Source organism: Grammomys surdaster, unplaced genomic scaffold (assembly GCF_004785775.1).
Source record: "Grammomys surdaster isolate TR1022 unplaced genomic scaffold, NIH_TR_1.0 126091, whole genome shotgun sequence".
Taxonomy (NCBI): Eukaryota; Metazoa; Chordata; class Mammalia; order Rodentia; family Muridae; genus Grammomys; species Grammomys surdaster.
This window is the reverse complement of record NW_021620899.1, coordinates 6,233,944-6,256,392: the sequence shown is the minus strand read 5'-3', so window position 1 is coordinate 6,256,392 and position 22,449 is coordinate 6,233,944.

The following is a 22,449-nucleotide window of genomic DNA, read 5'->3' as shown; positions in this document are numbered from 1 at the left end:
ACTCAGGATTCAGTTTCTCCACAGGACAGGAGCAGACCGACTCTGTGTCTGCTCCAGTCCCAGGGACCAGGCAGGGGCCGAAGGCCACCAGAGAACTCTTAAACCTGGTAAACAACTTCAGCAAGGTGGCTGGTTATAAAATCAACTACAACATTTTAATAAGTATTGAAATACATACTGTCCTGACATACAGTATCTCACACTACAACCTATATTTTGAAAATAATATTGAAAAAGGGCTATAACATTTATTTCTCTACTTTTCAATAAGTGCAGGTTTTCAAAGCCCATTTGTGGTACTGTTTTGATTAAAAGATCAATGCTTGGGTGGATTTTTATTAAGATGTGTGGTTCACCTTCAGGGCTCTATTGATAAGCTGATAGAATTTTTTTTTTGGAACATGAAGAGCATAAAGATTTTAGCTGCATTCTATATCTACTTGTCTTCCTATTCTCAACAGACAGTGTGCAATGACACTTTTTTGTCCCTGAAAAGGGAGGAAGTTGCACCAGTCAAAGCACTTATATGCAGTACAAATTTGAGTATAATAGATTTATGTATTTAATGTATCCAGGGAACAGCCTGATTAGAAAACATTCACTACAGTGCATATCTAGTTGAAATGCAGATGACCTTCATTGTACTCTTGATATAATTGTAAAATGTCAGGCAGATTCTGAGTCAAAGAAGGGAGGACATTAATATCAACTTTCTAGTTCATAGTACAATTATTTTCTTCTTACAAATACACAGTTTGAGAGTAAAGAGATTTGGGGATATAGATGCTACAAAGTAGCAGTTTCATTAGCTGTGATTTCTAATGACCTGGGCTTGGGTACTGAGTGCTACCCACTGTGTTTACAAACCAAGACAGGTCATCTACATTCCGTTTAACTGACTTTCCTACCATATAGGGAATGTTGAATAGTGATGTCTTTTAATGTTACCTTTATTCTTATTTCAATGAATTGTCTTGGGGTTTTTTTTTCAAAATGCTGTTTATGGACTTTATGCTATTGAATGAAAAATGGCTGAGAAGTCATTTCTCTCCCTAGCAAGCTCCTCTTTGTTCTGTATATTGTGAAGCTCCATCAAGGCCATACCCAAACACCCCCACCACTAAGAAAATGCCATTAATTGTCCATCAGCACTTCTGGTGCTTTTTAGAGCTCTCTGAATAATAGAAGACTATTAACACCATGAGATATCTTACTCTGAAGATCATTGTTTTGTTGCTGACACAAATAATACATTTATTACCTTGATGAGTAACTGTAAATTCACCACTAGTGCATTCTGGTCATGTCTGACTTTCACTAACAGCAGTCACATCTCACTATTTCTTCATCAATACCTCATGCCCAAGGTGGGTGTGTGTTTTACACTGCTGTACCTGCTTACTGGTTCTAATTTATTTATTTTACATGAAACCATCTCCAGTATTAAAACAAGTCAAAAGACAAATAGAGTGTGAGATATGTGTGAAGACACAAGAGGACATATGAACCCAGGGTCAGGGTCATTAGTGTGAAATAAGCTCAGAGGAAGCATGGAGAACATTCACATTTAATACAAGATGGTCAAAAATGGCATGGAAAGTACATGTGTTTGGTAAAGGAGAGGGAAATGACTAGTGACTAGGCTGGGCGAGAGCTGGGAGGACAAACTTTCAATATTCAAGCTCAATTGTTTGTACTTAGATTCTATTTTAGATTATGTCAAATAACACTTTACCCGCCTAGCTATTGGGAACTGACATTTAATTAGTGAATGACGAGCAAGGAATAGTAAGGCAACACGAGGAAGTTTAGAATAAACCAGAATATTTTTTTTCTTTGCAGCCTGTGCTTGCACGATTTTGTGTTACCTTTTACTAAACCTTTACAACATTCCAGAGAGGAAAATGGATGACAAGAACTACTTATACGTTTTCCCTCCTGGCCTAACAAGTGACAATTGACAATTGGTTTATAGTAAACTAAAAATTTCTTGGGTAAACTCTACAACTCTGCTAAAAATTATCTTCTCTATGAACTACTATTTAACGTACTCTTCGTTATTAATGCAATGAGTCAGCTCTAAGCTGACCCTAGGCTGATGTAGAAGGCAAAATAATCTTTCCATACTATATGGTTAGCTCTCTCTTCTCTTGACCTTAGTTTTCTCCCAAAGTATTGCCCTGTTTCTTGATTTTTTTCTATATTATTTTTTCTTTAGGATGATTCACTGAAGGGTCCTACAATGGAAAATAGTGTCTGGATCATAGTTATATTAACATTGAACTATCCACATTGACATATATACATATGTTTGTTTGGGAATAATTTCTACCCATCAATAAAAATCTATTTGAAACTATAATACAAGAGAGAGAGTTTTCAATGTAGCAGGAAATTGAATCAAGAATAGTGTAAGGAAAGATTACTGGATAGTATTTCCTAGTTGTGGTTTGTGATCATAACATTCTCCCGTGAAGGAACTACCTTTTTAAGGACCAAGGTGCGATGAGTCACCGAATCATTGAATCAACCAGAATTAAGCCCAGATAATATACTAAGCACTGTCCTTGGACATAGATATCTGGTGGTGTTAAAACAAATGAACCTGTCTATCCTCATGGAGAGTAAATTCCAATGGGAAAGATAGACAGTAGCTATGATAAGTAAGATGCATGCTACATAGACTGCTGATGTATTCCTAGGAGGACAACAAAGCACAGCATGGCATATAAAGTATTCTGATTCTCAGACAGGAAGATTATCTTGTGGTATACGTTACATGAAGCAAGGAAAAGAGTCTTCTGGGAGAAGATAATTCAAGTGCCGGAAGCAGTCAATGGCACTGATAAGCTCACAAGGATAAAAGAAAAGGCATTTCAGAATAAATAAAGACCTGAAATAGCTTCCTCAACAATTTTGTTGTCAGGTGACATGCTCATCTCCCTTACTTCATCATTCTCCTATTCTCCTTTTGATTCCCTATCTCCAGAAATAGATTCCTTTGTCAGTTTTGGTGACTCTATAGCTCTCAGCCAATAACCTTGATTTCCAGGTCTCATATATTCTGGTAAATTCTGTCAGGCTGTAATGGGTCCTCTTATCGTTACCTCCTTATCCTTACCTTGGATTGGGTCTTTATTAGTCCCCTTGACGACAGCAATAGCTTTTTCTAGACCAACTCTTAATCTCACCCTAACCCAGTGGCTCCGCACATCCCTGTATGTCATTATTGAGGCCTATAGACCGGCCCAGCAGTTGTCACTGTGTTATGTGGAGAGGCATGCACATGACACTGGTATTGTTCTTGCTGTCATATGGTGTTGCTCAATATGTGGATCTTGTATTGCTTCCTTTTCTTGTTGCTGTGACAAAATGCTTTCCAAGAAGCAATTTTGTTTTGGTTTGTGTATTGATGAGATGCAGTCTGTAGGAGGGAGAAACTCTAGGACAATGGGATGATTCACACACACACAGACACACACACAGACAGACAGACAGACAGACACACACACACACACACACATTTACTTTTCCTGAATAAGATTCTTATATACAGTTTTGGGGTGGGTTAGAGTCTGAGGCAGCAGAATTACCAGATAAAGGCCAGCCAGTGCTACATAGTGAGTAGCAGGTAAGGGAGAACTAAATAGTAAGAAAGTCAAAACCTCTCTCTCTCTCTCTCTCTCTCTCTCTCTCTCTCTCTCTCTCTCACTCTCTCTCTCTCTCTCTCTCTCTCTCTCTCTCTCTCTCTCTCACTCTCTCTCTCTCTCTCTCTGTCTCTCTCTGTCTCTCTCTCCCTGTGATGTTTGTGTTTGCTTTTGTCCTGTCAAGATCTTTAGGCGACACTCTAAGACTTCTATTTGATGTCCACTCTGTCATATATAATTTATATCTGATAGAATCCAAAGCCTCACAACAGTTGAAAATAAATAAATAAATAAATAAATAAATAAATAAGAGATAAAGAAAAACATAATGAAGTGTTGGTGTGTAAGAGTACATGTAGCTTTTGCAGAGGACCCAAGATATTTCCTAGCACCTACCTGGTGGCTGACAGTTGTCTCTAAGATCAATGCTACAGTGTTTGTCACCTTCTTCTGGATCTCCCTGGCAATAAGCATGCATGTGATAGACATTTGCTTTCATGCAGCCAAGCACTCATACTCGTAAATTAAAAGTAAGAAAATATTCAAAAGATACACAAAAGAAGTGATCTAGGTTCTTAGGGAGTTTATATTTCACACATAAAAGCTAGGGCTATGCTTACTTTAACAAGAGAGAAACTGCCTTGGACCTCTTTGTATTCCTTTCACTCCAGGCTCTCAATAACTTGCTGAGAACACTACTACTTAAGGATCTAAAGAAAGATCACAGGTTAAGTTTCTAATTTGCAAAATTACTTTGATCTGCAGAGAATGTCTCAATGTCATCTCTGCAGAAATGAGAGAGAAAACTGAGGACAGTCTCCTACAGAAAACTCGTCCAGGTTAAAAGATAATTTTGTTTCTGCTATTGTAAAAAGTGAAAATTAATTTTAAAATGTCATCTTGATAATAAAACTTCTTTGAGTCCGTATCATATGTAGGACTCTGAAGGGATGCCATGGCCTGGCTGAGACTTTCTGTGTGCTGCTGTCTGCAAAGTACTTTTCCACAACTCTTGTAACAACTGAGCATTCTCAGGAAGAACATCCTATTGTGTGATGCACCAGGCAGGGACTTTCCACTTGATGGATTTTTGTCCCCCAGTTCAGTTCCTGTTTTTGTTTTTCCCTCCCTGGTTTGGTGTTTATATTGAACCTGCTCAGTAAAAGCTTCACATTCTCTTTTGATGAATGACCCAAGTCTGTGTCTTCCTTTAATCCCCCAGGGCCTATACCTGAGCTGGGTACCAGGGTAAGAGTTCTTGGAATTATTTAAACTGGTAAACTGTGCTGTGGTGTAAATGACATGATTATATTGATTCTTCCAGTGAAGCTCAGAATAAGTTTTTTTTTTTTCCTGTGATCGTGTATCACGAAGTAGAGATTGAATTATAATTAATTAACAGTTGATTCATAGTTAGTGCATTAAAAAGGGTAGTAACTGTTTAAATTCTGCAACTTCACATGTTACTGTATGTTGTTGATATGTTTACTTGTTTGTGGATGTACGGACAAATATGTATTTCTCTAATTCTTCCTCTGTTATTTTATTCTAATATTGTTTATATTCAGAGGAAATTCATGAGATCCTGGGTGTATAGCCAAATATATTAATTTCTGGGCTTCAATGCTATCAACATATTTGAATTGAATTGGAGGTAATTTCATAAGAGGAAACTGGGATACTTTTTACACTGCTGGACAGTATCTACAAGTCTTAAAACAAACTATGTACTGGTCTTATAAAATTTGAACCAAATAACAACAAAACAAAAAAACAAAAACAAAATAACAACAACAACAACAAAAACCAAAACAAGGAATGATGGAAACAAAGCATATTTCTGAAGCTCAAGTTATAGTTAACGTAATAGTAGAAAACATTTGTATTTTCATTTGTGGTAATTGTAATATTCTGTAGAACAATGAATAAAAGACACTTTTTATACTTATTAATGATACCCTTTCTATATTTTTTATCTATGTGTTACTTTTAAAATCCAACAAAATTGATTTGTAAGTGTGTTTGCATGTATGTTGTGTGTGTATGTGTGTGTGTGTGTGTGTGTGTGTGTGTGTGTGTGTGTTGGTCTGTGGAAGCCCAGGTCTTTACTTTTCACAGAGAATATATAGTTTCCAGTGCAATCTCAAGTGTTAGTGGAAGACTTCTTTCTGTGAAACCAGGAACCCTCTGCTGCTCTTCACTATTGCATCTGGTAGTTAAACTGGCTTGAGAACTTCTTGGGATTGTTCTTTCTGTGCTCCACAAACTTCCAGAGGAATACAAGAATTGCAGGTGTGCAATATTGCACCTAGCTTTTAAATGGATTGTGTGGACTCAGGCCCTTATGCTTGCCTGAAAAGACCCACGGAGTTTTCTCATACACAGTTTTTCTTTTCTTCTAAACCACATATGTCCTACTGCAAGATAAACATTTTCAATTGCATGTATGTGGATTGCTTAGTAGAGGCAAATATGTCTTTTTGTTTATAGAAAGTACTTATGACCTGATGAAAGAGTTTTGATGTCTTGCACTTATTAGGTACGATTAATAGTTCTCAAGCTCTTTTGTTACTCAGGATGTTTATATCCTTGTGATAAAAAAAAATATGTGTGCCTAGTTTAGAAATGAGCCACTGGTTACATACTTTAAAATTGAACTACTCCTAGAAACATTTTATAAAAATATCCTTTAGATTGAGCTTGAATGTTCCCTTCCTTACAGAGTGGGAATTAATCATTCAACCTGTCTATTCAGCAAGCTGAAGGTTCTGTATGTCACATGGTGCTAATGTGGTATTCACATTTGCCTTTCTAAACGGTATCCTATTAAAGAGATCTTGTGTTTCAGTGTATATTGGGACTTCATCCAAAATTAATGAAAATAAATGACCAGTATTAATTAGCATTTTGAAACAGAATTTCCAGCAAATCAAATAGTCTGGCTTCGGTGACTGCAAACCACACTTTGCAGACTTCATTTTGGTCATTATTAATATGGAATCTAGTTAACAGAGTTTTATATAAAACTTCTAGACAGAAAAAGAATGTGAGAGAAGCCTGTGGTTTCTAGTCCTAGAGTTGTGTGAGGTGGGGCAGGGGAGGAGAATGGGGAAGCATGGATAAGATGCCTCATTTCTCTGAGGAAAGACATAACCAGAGACAGTGAAAGGCAATAAATGCCATGTGATGTTCTCTTATTTGGTACTCTGAGCATATAGGGCCTTCTCTTGCTTTTTCTTGTATAATAGTGGTTAGTCCTTGACTACAGTGGTAATTTTAAAGGCATATACTACCCTGACATTTTATTTTCCCACCTTACTCTTACCCTTTCCTGTATATTACAGGTCCCAGAGTAGTGAATTTGACTGGCCAGTTGCCAACAGGAGGAAGTGATATGTTTCTGTGGTGGGCCACCTAGGTTGGTACAAACTTAGTGTTTATAGCAACAAGCTAAGCACAAGTGAGCCTGAACCTGCTCAGGTAAAACACTGGCACATTGCAGAAGACATAGAAAGCATTTCATCATGTTCTGGCTTTGAGTAAATAGTTGACAATTCTATAACACAGAGAATCCATGAATATGGAGTATCAGTAGAACATGGACAAGTCCAGATGACTACATTTGGAAATGTGCTGCTCAGCAGCATTTTCTCTTATGTGCCCAACTGAGACATCTGTGATGAAAGTGTGAGATCAAAGTGTGAGAAACCCAAGAAACAAGAAATATTTCTATAATTACAGAATGTTGTCTATCATTTGTGTTGTTATGCAATTTTAAACTACATTAGGCACCCTTTTTTACTAAACACCAGGCAGGGGTTGTTGGGTGAGGCACAATGGAGACACCAAAGTATAGACAGAAATAAAGAAATAGTTGACCTCACTTCATCTGTTGGCTCTTCCCATATTATTTTGTAAGAAGTGGGATATCTATTTATCTCTTCACTATACTTCTAGGTAATTCAGACAATATGCCACAACTTTGGTGGTTTCCATTACTTTTCTTATCTTATTCCATGCTGAGGACCAAGATTCAGGGGCTCGTTAGGTTGGTGACAACTGAAATTTTTCTGCTTGTCATGAAAATGGTCCTTGATATTATGTCTTCATATGACTCTCTCTTTATAGGTGTATATATCTGGGCTGTCATCCTAGTGGTGGTTTGAATATGCTTGGCTTATTTAAAGTTTCACTATTAGGAGGTGTGACCTTGTTGGAAGAAGTGTGACACTCTGGAGGTAGACTTTGAGATCCTGTGCCCAGGTTCCACCATGTACAGAAAAGACTCTCCCTTCTCTTGGCTGCCTTTGGAAGAGAGTCTCCTTTTGGCTGGATTGAGATCAGGATGTAGAACTCTTGGGTCCTTCAGTAACATGTTTGCCTGCAGGCTGCCATGTTTTCTGTCATGATGATAACAGACTGAACCTCTGAAGCAGTAAGCCAGCCCCAATTAATTTTTTTTTCTATAAAAGTTGCCATGTTGTCTCTTCACAGCAATGGAAACCCTAACTAAGACTACCTTTAATTATGTACAAGGCCTATTGTACCGAAGCATTATTCAATCTTAGTTGTTTCCTCAGAGTTCTTGTTGCCAAATGTAGACATATTAACTAAGGCTCTAACAGAGGAACATTGGGACTATACAATTCAGTCAGTCACATGTATCTAATTATATTAGCTATACAAAGATGAGATACTAATCTATTCTTTTTAACATGGTGATTTACATGGACTAGATGTTTAATAAATGATGACAAGTTACCAAAAAAAGTAATATAATTATACAGTATAATACAATATAGGTAATTAAAGGCACATATTTTGATATAGTGGGTAAAAGCCCTGTTTCACCTATTATACAAACCTAGTTTCTATATCTGTAAGTCAATGCAATAATAATGCCACCCTTTTGAAGTGTTAAAAGATTAAATGAGGGTCTGATAAATGATTAGCTCCCTCTAAATGTTACTTCTGATCAATATTTAACTATACTGTCTTCATTTAGCCTACTTTCATTTGCCTAAAGCCAAAGCCCCACCTTTCTTATGTGATAAGAAGGACCAGAGCATGCTGGGAAAGTATTCTCTTGGGCTTGTTTCTGTGTGCTTGGTGGTGATATTTTGGCTCTCATGATAGTAATATTTTTAGTGTTTTCAGGAAAAGTTAGGCTAAATTAATTTTAGAACTGACCCACTTACATATTGTTTCCTTCACTTTAGAATACGGCAGCTGAACAGCTAACTTAGACAATTTACAAACTTTATCATGGCTTATATGGGGCAAACTACTCTAGAAATAGGATCAAGTGGCCCAAGAGCGAGCAATTGCTTGATAAATTCAAAACCAGTTCTTAACCCTTGATCTTCTTCTTGAGGTTCCGGAGTTTGTAAAGTAAGAAAAAATGGTCTATTCTATTTGGTATGTGTACAACTGTGTGTCTCTGTGTGTGTGTCTGTGTGTGTGTGAGGGAGAATATATGTACCAGATAGTCACTTAAATAAACAGAATTAGAACAACTTTCAATTACACTGCACTATTTTCACTTGCTAAATTTAGATTATTAAACTTGGACTAGTTTACAAGCTTTTGCAAGAATTCATTATTAGGGCTGAAGAGATGCCCCCGTGTTTAAGAGCATTTGCTGCTTTTGTGAAAAATTGAGGTCTTGTTGAAGGCACTGCTATGCTAGTTTTTTTGTTTTGTTTTGTTTTTGTTTGTTTGTTTGTTTTAATCATCTGTAATTAGAGTGCTAGGGAATATGATGGTCTCTTCTGGCCTCCACAGACACAAGGAACTCCTGTGGAACACATTTATTTTTTCAGGCCCACACACATGCACACACACATAAAGTAAAAATAAATTATTCTTTATAAAAATAGATATATTATTAGCTTAAACAACAGAACTACTTTGAACTAAAATATTTTTTCAACTCAAATGAACTTTATTTTAGACATTCAAGTATCCTCTTAATCACTCAGTACATTAATAGTTTCTTTGCTTCTTCCATTCTTTTTCTTATTCTCATTTTTGGACTCAAAACTTGTCTTTATCTGAGTTTCTCTTGCAATTCTGCATATGGAGCCACATAGCAGATGATAGAAAAACATTAATTAAATCTTCTCAACTACCTTCAATGATGGTTTAATCATCTCCATCTTGCTTTTATGTAAGATTCTCTTAATGCATCTTTTTCTATGGAGGTGGACTCCAGATTAAGTTTTCTCAGACAGTCTCTAGGGAGATCTGTTAGTTTAGTTGGCGTAAGAATGAAGCCTAGTTGACATTCTGACTTTTACCTCTTCAGAGAGATCAGGCAGAAAACCAAACAAATTAAAACCAAAAATTTTACAAAGCATTACTTGAATATGTGTTCACATGTGAAGATTTGGAGCCAGGAGCATCAGATGAGAGAGAACATGCGATGCTTGTCTTCCTGTGTCAGGTTTAGCTCACTCAGTATGTTCTTTGTTTTTTTCTATTCATTTGCCTGTAAAGTTCATGATTTCACTTGTGTTTACAGGTGAACAGTCTTGCATAGTATATGTGTATCATACTTTTACTATGCATTTGTCAGTTGAAGAACATTTAGCTTGTTTCCATTTCTTAGCTATTATGAATAGGGAAGCATTGAACATGGTTGAGCAAGCTTCTACCCAGTAGGATGGTGACTTCATTTGGAATACACCAAGAGGTGGCTAAAGATGGGAAACACAGTAGATTTAGTTTTAATTTTTTAAGGAATTCTCCACACTGGCTTTCATGGTGGCTGCATCAGTTTGAAATCCTACCTACAGTGCAAGAGGAATCTCTTTTTCCCTAGTCCCTTCCAGAAATTGTTGTTGGTTGTTTTGTTGACCTTCGTCCTTCTGACTGGTGTATGATGAAATTTTAAAGTTATTTTGATTTTCATTTTCATACTTTCTAGGGACAACGACTATTTTTGAGATATTTTTAAGCCTTTTTTTCTTTTAAGAACTCTCCATTCAGACCCATTTTTTTAAAAGTAGGACATTTTATCTTTTGACTTTCTTTTTTGAGTTTTTTTAAAACATATTGTCAATAGCAATCCCCTGTCAGATGTATAGAAATACAGCCCTTGCCATCATTTTATCTGATGCTTCTACCTTTGTAGAGTCAACTAAACAAAAGTATTTATGGACAAAATTATCATCTACACTAATCAGGTGAAGAATTGTTATTTATTTTATCAATCCTTAAACAATTCAGCATAACTGTAATTTATGTTAAGTTTACATAATATTACATGTGTTAAGTAATTAGTGACATATTTATATATAGTAGACCATCTGGATAAGCTATATGTAAATACCAAATCTGTTGCTTTTGATATCCTGAAGAACCATGAAACCAAAATTCCAAGTTATTAAAGGTTGACTATATTGTTAAAAAATATTCTATTTTAGTGTATGAAAATCATGTAGTTCCTGTAAATATTTGATAAAACCAAATAAGTATAATATTATACTATAAATATTATGAAGCATTGTGAATTCATAATTTTGTAACTTTAAAAATTATTCAATATAATAGACTACCCTTATTTTGATGAATTTATTCAGTATAATATCAAATAATCTTAAGATGTTAGTTCACCATACTCACTGTAGAATTTAGTTTGACTGCTATATTAGATTGTGGAATTCTCTTCATTCTATTTTCCTCATTTTCACCACATTAGAGATGATTATAATATCCTTCAGAGCTGCTTTAGACTTTTAGTTCATCACAAATAAATATATTGTTTTTGAAATTTGGACAGTGTTAGTTTTGATATTTATTTTTATGTGCATAAAAATTGTTATATCTTTCTATACTTCAGGGAAAAGTTTGAGGCTGAGGGTTGCTTGGCCATGAACATATTCACTCCCCTCATGGAAACAGCAGAGAGTACATCCTTCTTGCAGTAGACTTGGTGAATCAGTTGAATCAGTAGCACAGTCTACTGTGACACTATCACAGTGTGAGAGTGGGCTGAGTGCTGTTATCCCTTTACCATTGTGGAGATGTCCAGAGAGACAATGTGCTACTTTCTCCAGCAAGTGGTTTCCATACATGTTACCCTAATAATGGCTGGTAGAAATTTAAAAGTAATAGGATATTTCACAGTAATTGAACCAACAAAGTATGTGACTGTACATTTAAGAATTAATTACTGACAAATAATTTTTCCATATCAAAAGTTATAAGGATATGGTTTTTATAAAATTTACAAATATAGAAAAAAATGATAACTTACAAATGACCTATTTTTATCTAAGCTTCCCTTATAGAAAATGATATTGTTTCAGTTGACCATTTATTGAATGAAAAATAATGTTCTTGTCTGTTAATATAAAAATCAGTGTTTCTGGACATACCTTGACCTTTCTTATTTTTTTTTTTCTAAATTGAAGAGACATTATGTGTGACAATACAGTAGCTAGATTTGGCTTTAAAATTAATTTATATTTCTTTCTGTCTAACTTAAGTTACGTTACCAAAACAAAAACAAAAACAAAACAAAAAAAGGACACTCTGGTTTCTAACATTTTACTAGTGACTATGGTCAATACACTTGCAGTCACATTTGTACTTAGTAATTGTGTTGACTCCATGTCGGATTATGGAATACATTTCAACAGTAGCGGATCTAATGCAAAGTGAAGGCTTTAAGCATCTGTACATAGTTATTGCAATGTATTGGCTATTTGTAATAAATGTTATATAAAAATATTCACCTAATAATTTTTTGGTAGACTGAAAGATTTAGCACTGATGATTAAAATATTTAGAGATAAGCACATTTTAACACAAAATGACATAATCTATGGTTACAAAAACAGAAGCATAAGTGGCATCCAAAATAAAGATGGCCCCACACCTACAAACCTGTTTGCAGTTTCAAGCTGTTTTCACTGTTAAAGATGAAATCAGGAGACCACAGTTCACCCCTCCATGATAGAATCAGTATTTCCTTCACCCCTTATCATCCTCAGGAAAAGTACATCTCATAAGTTCTCAATTTCATGTTTTTATACCTCATTAAAACATAAAATTGGTCTGGAAAGGTGCTTTAGCAGATAAAAGCTTTTGCTATCATGCCTGATGACTGAGTCCCACCTGGAGTCCACATGGTGAAAGCAGAGAGCTGACTTCCACAAGCTGTCCTTTGACCTACATGTGTGAGTCCTGCCACCCACACACTGGTGAGCATACACATACATAATAAAATTAAAAAAAACAGAAAATTTAAAAGAAAACTATTCCATTATTTTAAATTTTTAATTTTGCCTATTAGAATTGTGTGTATGATGAATATGCATGAGAGGGCCATGCTCATATACTACACTAAGCTTGCTCTACAAGTGCTTTTCATCTGAGCCATCTCCCTGGCACTTGTACTAGCTCTACATTTCTATTTGTGTGTTTTGTGTAATTCTTTAAATAGTTCTTCAGGTAAGTGAACCGGATATTTACAGGACTGAATAATAACTCAAGCCTCTTGATTCCCAGTATCTACTTTGCTCTGACTTTAGACCCGCCTTGTTTTTAGTCATTCTGTTCCAGTTTTGTCTTTGTTCTTAGAAAGAATTTAGAACACTACATGGAGTGCTTAACAGGAGTCCCTACATGGAGCATGCCTGCCACATGCTGGGCACATAGAACCTGCTATAATTATTCCTGTTTTGTAAGGGCTGAAACTTAGATGCAGAAAAGTTAAGACATTTGTGAGAAACCTTTAATCAGGAAGAGGTTAAAATGTCAGGATTCCAAATCTGAAATACATGGTCTGAAATGGAAGATCCTCAAGAGACAATAATTAAAGGAGTTGACGCCTCATTGTCTTTAACGATATTTCTCACTGTTCCATCAAACCATTGAATAGATAAGAGGTGAGCAATAAGTTTCAAGCTGATCTTTTATGTGGCAAGATAATTTAGACACAAAGCTCACAGGGGTGATGTGTAAAGAAAATTCACCTGTCTGGCAGCCATGTTTCAGGTTTTATCATCAGGTGAACAAAAGAATCCACATGATGACTATAATCCAGTTTCCTTTACAGAATTTGCTGTGTAGAACCATAGACCTTGTATGTCATATAATGTATGGGGTTGAGTCTTAGAAACAGACTAAGATGTTGCTTTTGAATTTTAGAGGACATAAACAAACTTTATTCATATACACTTATGCTAAGAATACTTAACCTGTAATGTCATAAAATGGTTAATACAAGTTTAAAAGGTAGGACAAATAGCCTCAGGCAAAATTGTAGACAATTACTTTATATCTGGGAAGTTCTGGATGGGAACACTTACACAGCTTCTTTTCTTCATTGATTCAGTTCTATCATACTTTTCTATCATAATTTTCTATCATAATTTTCACAAGAAAAAAAAACATGAGATACCTCCCAATGGTCACTTTTTCAGGGAGGGCTCAAAGAATCCCAAATAACACAAGCTATTCCTATTGCTCTTGGTTGCTCTCCATAGCTAGATGGTAATATTGTTTTGCTAATGGATACAACATAAATTTCAGAACATTAAGCTGTATCTGACATGGAAATATCCTCTTGGTTTGTTAGCTTTCACACTGATGAAAGTTGTATGCAGGTCTCTGAAGGAGAAAAGTAAACAATTGGATTTACCCAACAATGAACCCTGCATGACAAATACTAACTTTCCAAACAAAATATTTCTACTGATACAATTGTAGCATAATTGTTATGAAGATAGCCAACCACTCTTTGATTGTATTTGAGGCCTGCACCCCAGAAAGAAATTAATGATGGGTATTGCAATTTGGTCAAAAGTTCCTGGCAGAAAAGTTCATCAGATCCACAGGAGAAACCCTAATTGCTTTTCTTTCAAAATACCAATGTTTATATCCATAAATTAGTGCTTCTTTTCACCTTGGACAAAGAATCTTCTTTAGCAATGAGCAACAGTCAATGAGGAGACCCACAAGTGATCAAAATGATAACAAGTGACTGCTGAGTGCTCAGCCTCACATAGGGCAACTATATCAACCGTCCCCATCAAGTTTCAAGGAATAATCATAGAAGAGGGGGCAGAAACCACATAAGAGGAAAGTAAGACAAGTGCTATGAAATGGTATCTTCTGAACATGACTGGAACATTTTTTACATCCATGAACTCAGCAGCTGTGGTTACCTACACAGGCCATATGAAAGATATAGTCAGTCCACATTCCAACACAGATGAGAAAAGGGTTCATGAGCTTCTACTAGGAAGTAGAAAATATTTTACAATTGAAAACAGTTGGGGCAGAGAAAGTCATCTTGTGTTAGGAGCGTGGCTGGTTGCTGATTTCCATGCTCCCTGTGGACAGTTCCACATCCATGCACATGCAAGTAGCACTAATTGGACTCAAAAAAGAAGAAATAATGAAAGTAGAATGGTATAAGTATTGGAGGAATTCAGAGAGTAGGTGGGATTTTGGTTAAATACAATCAAGATATTTCATATGTATATATGAAATTTTTAAAGAACAAATAAAAATTCAAAGCAAGAAAGAAAACTCAACATGAAATTTTACTACTTTCTATACTACTCTGAAAAGAAAAATTAACTTTAAAAAATAAACAGAAAAGTAAAGTAAACCCTGTTTACTTGTTATTTTAAGTCGTTCTATGAAAGCATAGGAAAGTATTTTTTAGAAGAAAGATCTCATTATGGGAATGATGCAACTACAGTACCGTAGTTGCATCAACTGTGGTGTAGGAGTCCCTTATCAGCTGGGGAATCACTGAACATTTTTCTTGACTAGGAATGTATAATAATCACCCTGTAGTTGGTGAGATGAAAGACTCGGTACCACATTCAGGCCACTTGATTGACTCTCACACTTCCATTTCATTGACCATGTCAGCCTGAAGTGCGGCTATGATAAAAATATCCAACAAAAAGATCTAACCACTATAAGACATCTTTGGGAATGAAATAGGAAAATATTTCAATGTATCATAATTGTTCTGCAAGTAACTAAGGTGAGAAACTACTAGATTGTGAGACAGTTTACCAATGGCTAGCTCTGATACTATGAAAGAAAGAAAGAAAGAAAGAAAGAAAGAAAGAAAGAAAGAAAGAAGGAAGGAAGGAAGGAAGGAAGGAAGGAAAGAAAGAAAGAAAGAAAGAAAGAAAGAAAGAAAGAAAGAAAGAAAGAAAGAAAAGGAAAGAAGAAAGAACGAACCAAAAAAGAAATAAGAAAACCAATAAAAGAAACCTATCCCCATTGGCATATCCTGAAGACATCTTTTTTTCCAGTGAAATAAAAAGGAAGATCTGAAAGTCCCCTAGCTTTTTGGTTTGAAAAAATCTTTTAGCTTTGGTTTTGGTCTATCATACAACTTAAACTGTAAATCACGACTCAAAAAAGAGGTACTGTATTTAAGTGTTGGGAATGGGAAATATTTGGCAACAACAAAAGGTTCCTTAAGTTCTATGACTGAGAAGTAATTCTAAGTCAAACATATATAGAGTAGGGGAGTTTCTGGTAGAGCCCTTCCTTGTTGCATCCCATAGTACCTCTGCACTCACACCGGATATTGATGAATCTTACCAGAAACACTTCTCTCAGAATCAAGGTGATTGCATGCTGTGGACCTCACTCTTTTGTGATATATACTGGGTTTGCTGCTCTATGAGGGGAGCAATGGTTCTATTGTGTGAAATAAAGACATTTATTATCTTCTTGTTGCATTTCTCAGGAAGTAGCTACAAATTAGTTTATCTTTGGTCTGCCTGTGTAATGTTAATATTTTTATTTGAGAAGTTAAATGTTTGAGTTGCTGGCTAAAGTTTCATTAAAATGTTAAGTGAACCTTGGCTTGAGATGAGGATAGAATTTCCAATAACCTATAAACCCTACACACACCTCTAACACCATGTACTAACTCAATACACACTCAAAGTTGATGATCCTAAAGTCCAGTTGTTCACTACAGGCATGATGATGATGCCATAACCCTGAAGGGTCATTTTGTTAGCTACATGTATTTAGTTATATACAAGTAAATAAGCACAACCATCATATTGCTGTGTAAATTCACTCTCATATAAGTACCAAGGAACTGTTACATCATATATATACCAGATAACTGCTCTGTGATAATGTTTCCTTGTACCTTATCATCTGTTAAGATGCTTACCTATCAAAGGTCGTTGAAAATAACATTCAGGTGAAAAGACTGTAGTCTAGTAGACCATATCTGCTGAAAACAGCATGTGCTTGGAGTTGTGGAAGACACAATATTTATATCCAACCATTTGAGAGACAACCTTACCTTCATCATGTCTGAAAGCAAAAGATGAATTAATTTGAATCATTTTTAATCATTGATTTCTTTATTCACTTTACATCTTAATCATAGTCCTGTCCCTCCTCCCCTACCAGTCCTGCCCTTACAAATTCTTCTCCCCATTAACTGATCCCCTTCTCAGAGAAGAGAAAGCCTTCTTTGGTACCATTCTAACCTGGGACACCTAGACCCAATGGGGTGAGGCACATCCTTGCTTTCTCACTGAGGTCCAAACAGATAATCCAGGTAAGGGAAGGGAATCCAGTGGGCAGGCAACAGATTCAGAGACAGCTCCTGCTCCAATTGTTAGAGGATCCACATGAACACCAAGCTGCACATCTGCTACAAATGTGTAGGATTTCTAGGTCTAGAGCCTGCACGCTCTTTGTTTCTTTGGTTAATGGTTCAGTCTTTGTGAGCTCCCACGGGCCCAAGTTATTTGACTCTGTATGTCTTCTTATGGTGCCCTTGACCCCTCCAGCTCACTCAATTATACATTCCCACTCTTCCACAAGAATCCCTGAGTTCTGCCTGATGTTTGGCTGTCGGCATTTCCATCTGTTTCCATCTGCTGCTGAATGAAGCCTCTTAGGAGACACATATGCTAGGTTTCTGTCTGCAAGCATAGCAGGGCATATTTGAGTCAATTCTACACCAGTCTGAAAACAAAAGTAACACCTCATAGCACTGGCTGTCTGGACTGATGATTCTTCTGATACTATTGTTATTGCCTCTTTCATTGTTATAGAAATTGCAGGTTAAGATCACAACAATATTTGCTATGGCAGTCTGGTGTAGGGCAATCTGATTCATATTTGATGTATACAAATGACTTAAATTGTATGAGGAAAGTAACCATATAAAATTTAAAACAAACCAGAAGAAGGACAACCAAGCAGGAGTTAGAGACATTGCACTGGATTTCCTGAGATAGACTGTAGTATCCTCATGATAAGGAGATTTCACAGTCGCCTCTTTAATATGTGACATTTCACATAAGAATATCAGAATGTATTCTAAAATCTCCTGAAACAGAGGCTTGGGAAATGAACAATACTACCTGTGCCAAAATGTCTATATGCATTCACATTGGAAAAATAGGGACAATTTCAAGTACAGCTTCAGTAACCATGTAATAAAGTTTGTGGGCCACAGAGTCAGAATTACAAAATTAAACAGGACCTTGGAGATCAACTATTTTTATAAAATGAGATTTTGTTATAATGAGAGAACATTCGTAAAAATCACATACTCATTCTGACGGAGCTGTGTTAAGGAAGTTTACATTTAAACTTTCTCAGGGAATTATCAAATAAAATAAATTTCTATTCCAGAAAGGTCAAAAAGAGAACATTGGAAAGTCTTCTCATGCAGCTTCTTGGTATTTAGATGGCTCTGAACTACTTGTGTTTATAGCATTGTTTTGCTGTGAGGTGGGAATCTAGTTGACTTCTTCAGGATGATCTGCTGGCTTTTTGTTGGTAGGAACTGAAATGTTAGAATTGATAGGCTTCATTAGAATGTAGCTTATAGATTGGAAAGTGATTCTTGAAAGTGATGTCCTTTTATTTTGTTCACATATAAACAGAGCTCTATAAATTGCCATCCTTTAAAACAAAGTTGCTCACAGAAATGGCGGGGGATGCGGGGATGTTGTAAAAGCAATAACATATAATGGATATGTGAATATGTGATGTTTTACACAAGTTTAAGGCATTAATATGGCTCATCATTAAATTTGGTATACTTTCCTACTAATTCAGCATTTGTGGTATGTTAGTGTTATGGTTTGTATATGCTCGTCCCAGGGAGTGGTACTATTAGAAGGTATGACCCTGTTGGATTAGGTATGTCACTGTGGGTGTGGGCTTTAAGACCTTCATTCTAGCTGCCTAGAAGCCAGTCTTCCACTAGCAGCCTTCAGATGAAGATGTTGAACTCTCAGTTCTGACTGTACCTTGCCTACTTGGACATTATCATGTTCCCACCTTGTTGATAATGGACTGAACCTCTGAACCTGTAAGCCACCCTCAATTAGATGTTATACTTATAAGAGTTGTCTTAGACATTGTGTCTGTTCATAGCAGTGAAACCCTAGCTAAGACAGCTACTTTGCTTAGATTTCCAGTGTTATTTGTTATTCAGAGAAATACTGTCATCATTTGTATTTCTCACCTACTTAAAGAAAATGATGACTCTTTCTGAAAACTCAGTTTCTCAAGGTCACAAGACTGGTGCCCTATGTAAGAAGCACAGTTTGTAAAGAATTGTCTTGACTTGAAGGGTCTTTTCATAATAAGCTTCTCTCCCCAGTGAATTTCCATTTAATAAAATTTTTGTATAAGAATATGTAAGGATCAGCTAATGACTGATGTGCGTTAGGTATGGGGTTAGTGCTGTCCTTTTACTAACTAGATGGGATGGCATCAGTGTACTTTGTCTCTCTGTCTTTGCTATGTGCACCTTTATTATTTATTTGTTTATTTAGTTTAAAGGAGTGGCTAGCTAAAGATGTTTATTGTTCTACAGATACAATTTATTGTTTTAAGATTGTTCTACCAGGTAAATATGTATAATATAATGATGTTCTGCTTGGCATTAGAATGTATTCTTCTACTCATTCCTTTACCCTGAAGCCATGGCTCTTGCTACTCAAGCTCCTGGATTAGCCTGGCACTTCAACTGGGAGTTTGTATCTTCACAAACAGTGAGAGTGTTCAGAAATAACTTGACTAAGAAATATCGTACTATGTTCAAGAACACTAATGGAGATTAAGCTTAGCTTTACTGACAAACTATACAAATTCAACAGACCGTACAAGAGGCAGGACACGAAGTTGTGCGGATAGGTGGGTAGAGAGGTGGATAAGATCAATGGAGAGAAACATGCTCAAAATTCTTTGTATGAAACAATGCTTAATTAAAAAACACTGATTTAACTTCATAATTTACACAAATGCCAAATGGGGAGAACTGGTAAATTTATTCAAATATATAATGAACTTTTCTCTTGTGATACCATATCTGTGGAGGACTTATTAACCTGCAAATATAGGTTACTAAAAATGAAAAAGATATAGAAATGGATGAATTTCTATATACAGACATGAATTCTGTTTTTTTAATTGTTTTGTTTTGAAATAAGGTTTTACTGTGAAGTTTCTGTTGTCTTGGATCTTACTACGTAGTCCAGTTTGGCTTTGAAGTATTCTACCTGCATCTGAATTCTCTGATTTTCCATGCTCCATGTTATGATTTTTCAACATCAACAACACTTGTTATTGTCTGTTGTTATAGGCATTGCAATGGGAGAGATATGAGAGGCCTTTATCTTTTTGATTCACATTCCCTTAATTATTAAGAGATCAAATATATATATATTCCTGTTGATTAATAATATATGAGTTGATCTCTTATATGACTGACATCTTAGATGCCAATTTGAATTTACTTTTAAATATGACAGAAGGTAATAAAAATTGAAATGTCTGTATGCAGATACATACCTTAAGCTAAACATCATATTTCATAAAGAAAAAGTAATACCTTTTATCTTTTGACAGAACCACAGCATGCCAGTCAGACAATAATAGTAATGCTCTGCTAAAACCCTTTGTCTACGCAACAAAGCAAGAGCAAAGCAAAAGAGATGAAGATGAAAAACTAATAAGTACATTGTCAGTATTCACAGAAGACAGTGTGATATTAACACATAGAAAACATAGACTGGAGGAGAACTGCTGAGTCAAGAGGCTTAGGAAGCCCACTCTTTATAAGGTCAATAAAATAAATGGAAACTAAACTAAAAAGAAGTAAGTTTTGTTTACATGCTCCCCAACACAAGAAATTAGTCTAATAGTACATCGAATATCCTTCATTGTAAATTACAAATTGTTATTGGAAATGATCAACTATAAACTAGAATATTGAGAGCTATGTAATATTTGCAAGCTTGGAAGCAGAGTGTGCAAACAAACTGATTTTAAGAAGAGCACATTCTCATCAAATTCTTTTGAAATTTCCAGCACTCAAAACTGAATCTGAGTAGTAATATGCCATAAAAATAAATCTTCATTTCCTTTCTTTTGGATGCCCTCATATTAATTCCAGACTGACTATAGGTTTACATATAAAAAGGAAATTAGAATATGCTGAAAAACTGGCAAAAACTGCTGTATTTAAAATAAATCTGTTCATCAAAAGGTACCACAGTGGACAGAAGAAGAGTGTGCATACACGAGGAGACATGTGTTTGTGATAAAGGATTCATCTTTATGTCTATTACTGTCTCACTAAATGTCTATTTCATATATAACAATCCAAATGGCCAAAGAGGAAGCATAAGGTACCACTCTTCAAATACCAGTGACAAATGAAAAGAAGAACAACATTAAGTGCTGAAAAGCACAGGAGATAGTTGCGTCATTCCTACATTTCTGTCTGGTAGGGGTGTAAGTTTCATCTTCTCCTTCAGAAAACTGGTAGTTGCCTCTAACATTGGATGTATACATTCCTGTGTCCCAGTGAAACCATTTCTTAGCAAAACCTAATGGAAACTTATATACCTGTGTGTGTGTGGTCTAAGGAGCTGTGAGACCAAGGAGAGGAAGCCTAGGTTAAGAATGGATTCCAGGATTGTCCAAACCCAAGGAAATCTCATTCTGAGATCAACAGGAGTAGGATCGCTTTACCCCTCTCTATCTCAGGCCTATGTTTCCCAGTGCCCATAGTCCTGTGCCCGCCATGTTTACCCCAAAGCAGGAGGTCAAGTCGTCTAGTAGCCAGGTTAAACTTCCTCATCCTTATAAGACCATGAATGACAGCACCTGAAAGTCCTCTTTGTGTATTGAGGCACCCCCAGCACCCTTGGGATGATGTACACCGGCCAATGATGGACACTCACCTGAAAGACCTAATCATGCCCCAAAGATTTAAGTACCCTTTGTTCATCCCATTGAACAAGCTGTCTCACTGAAGTTGCTCCAGAGAGTCTGTTTTCATTCAGCTCACCACTGCCTGTGGTCTCTTCTGCTCCTTCCTTGTGTTTCTGCCTTGCTTCCTCTCCCAGGATCCACCAGTTGTAATAGTGGGCTGATTATGCTGCTACGGGCAAGGAAGCCAAGCCTAACTGGCACCTGTGTATGACTATTACAAAAATGCACAAAGCAGAATTATCCTTAGTGTCTCAATCCTAGAAAAATGTGACTAGACTAGAGAGCTACTCATCAGTGCTGCATAAAATAGAATATTATATGGAAAGCCTGAATTGATGTCTTGAATAATATGATACAGAAAGAAATCTAGATGCCAGCATTTGATTCTTTTTTTTTTACTGCAAAAATCATCAAAACAATATTTTCAGTATTTTCCAATGATCAAATAATGGTAATTTGCATTGGACAAATTGCTGTCTATAGTATTAGTAATAAATTACTTGAACTGCTTAGAGTTACCTACCTAAATTCACAATAACAATGC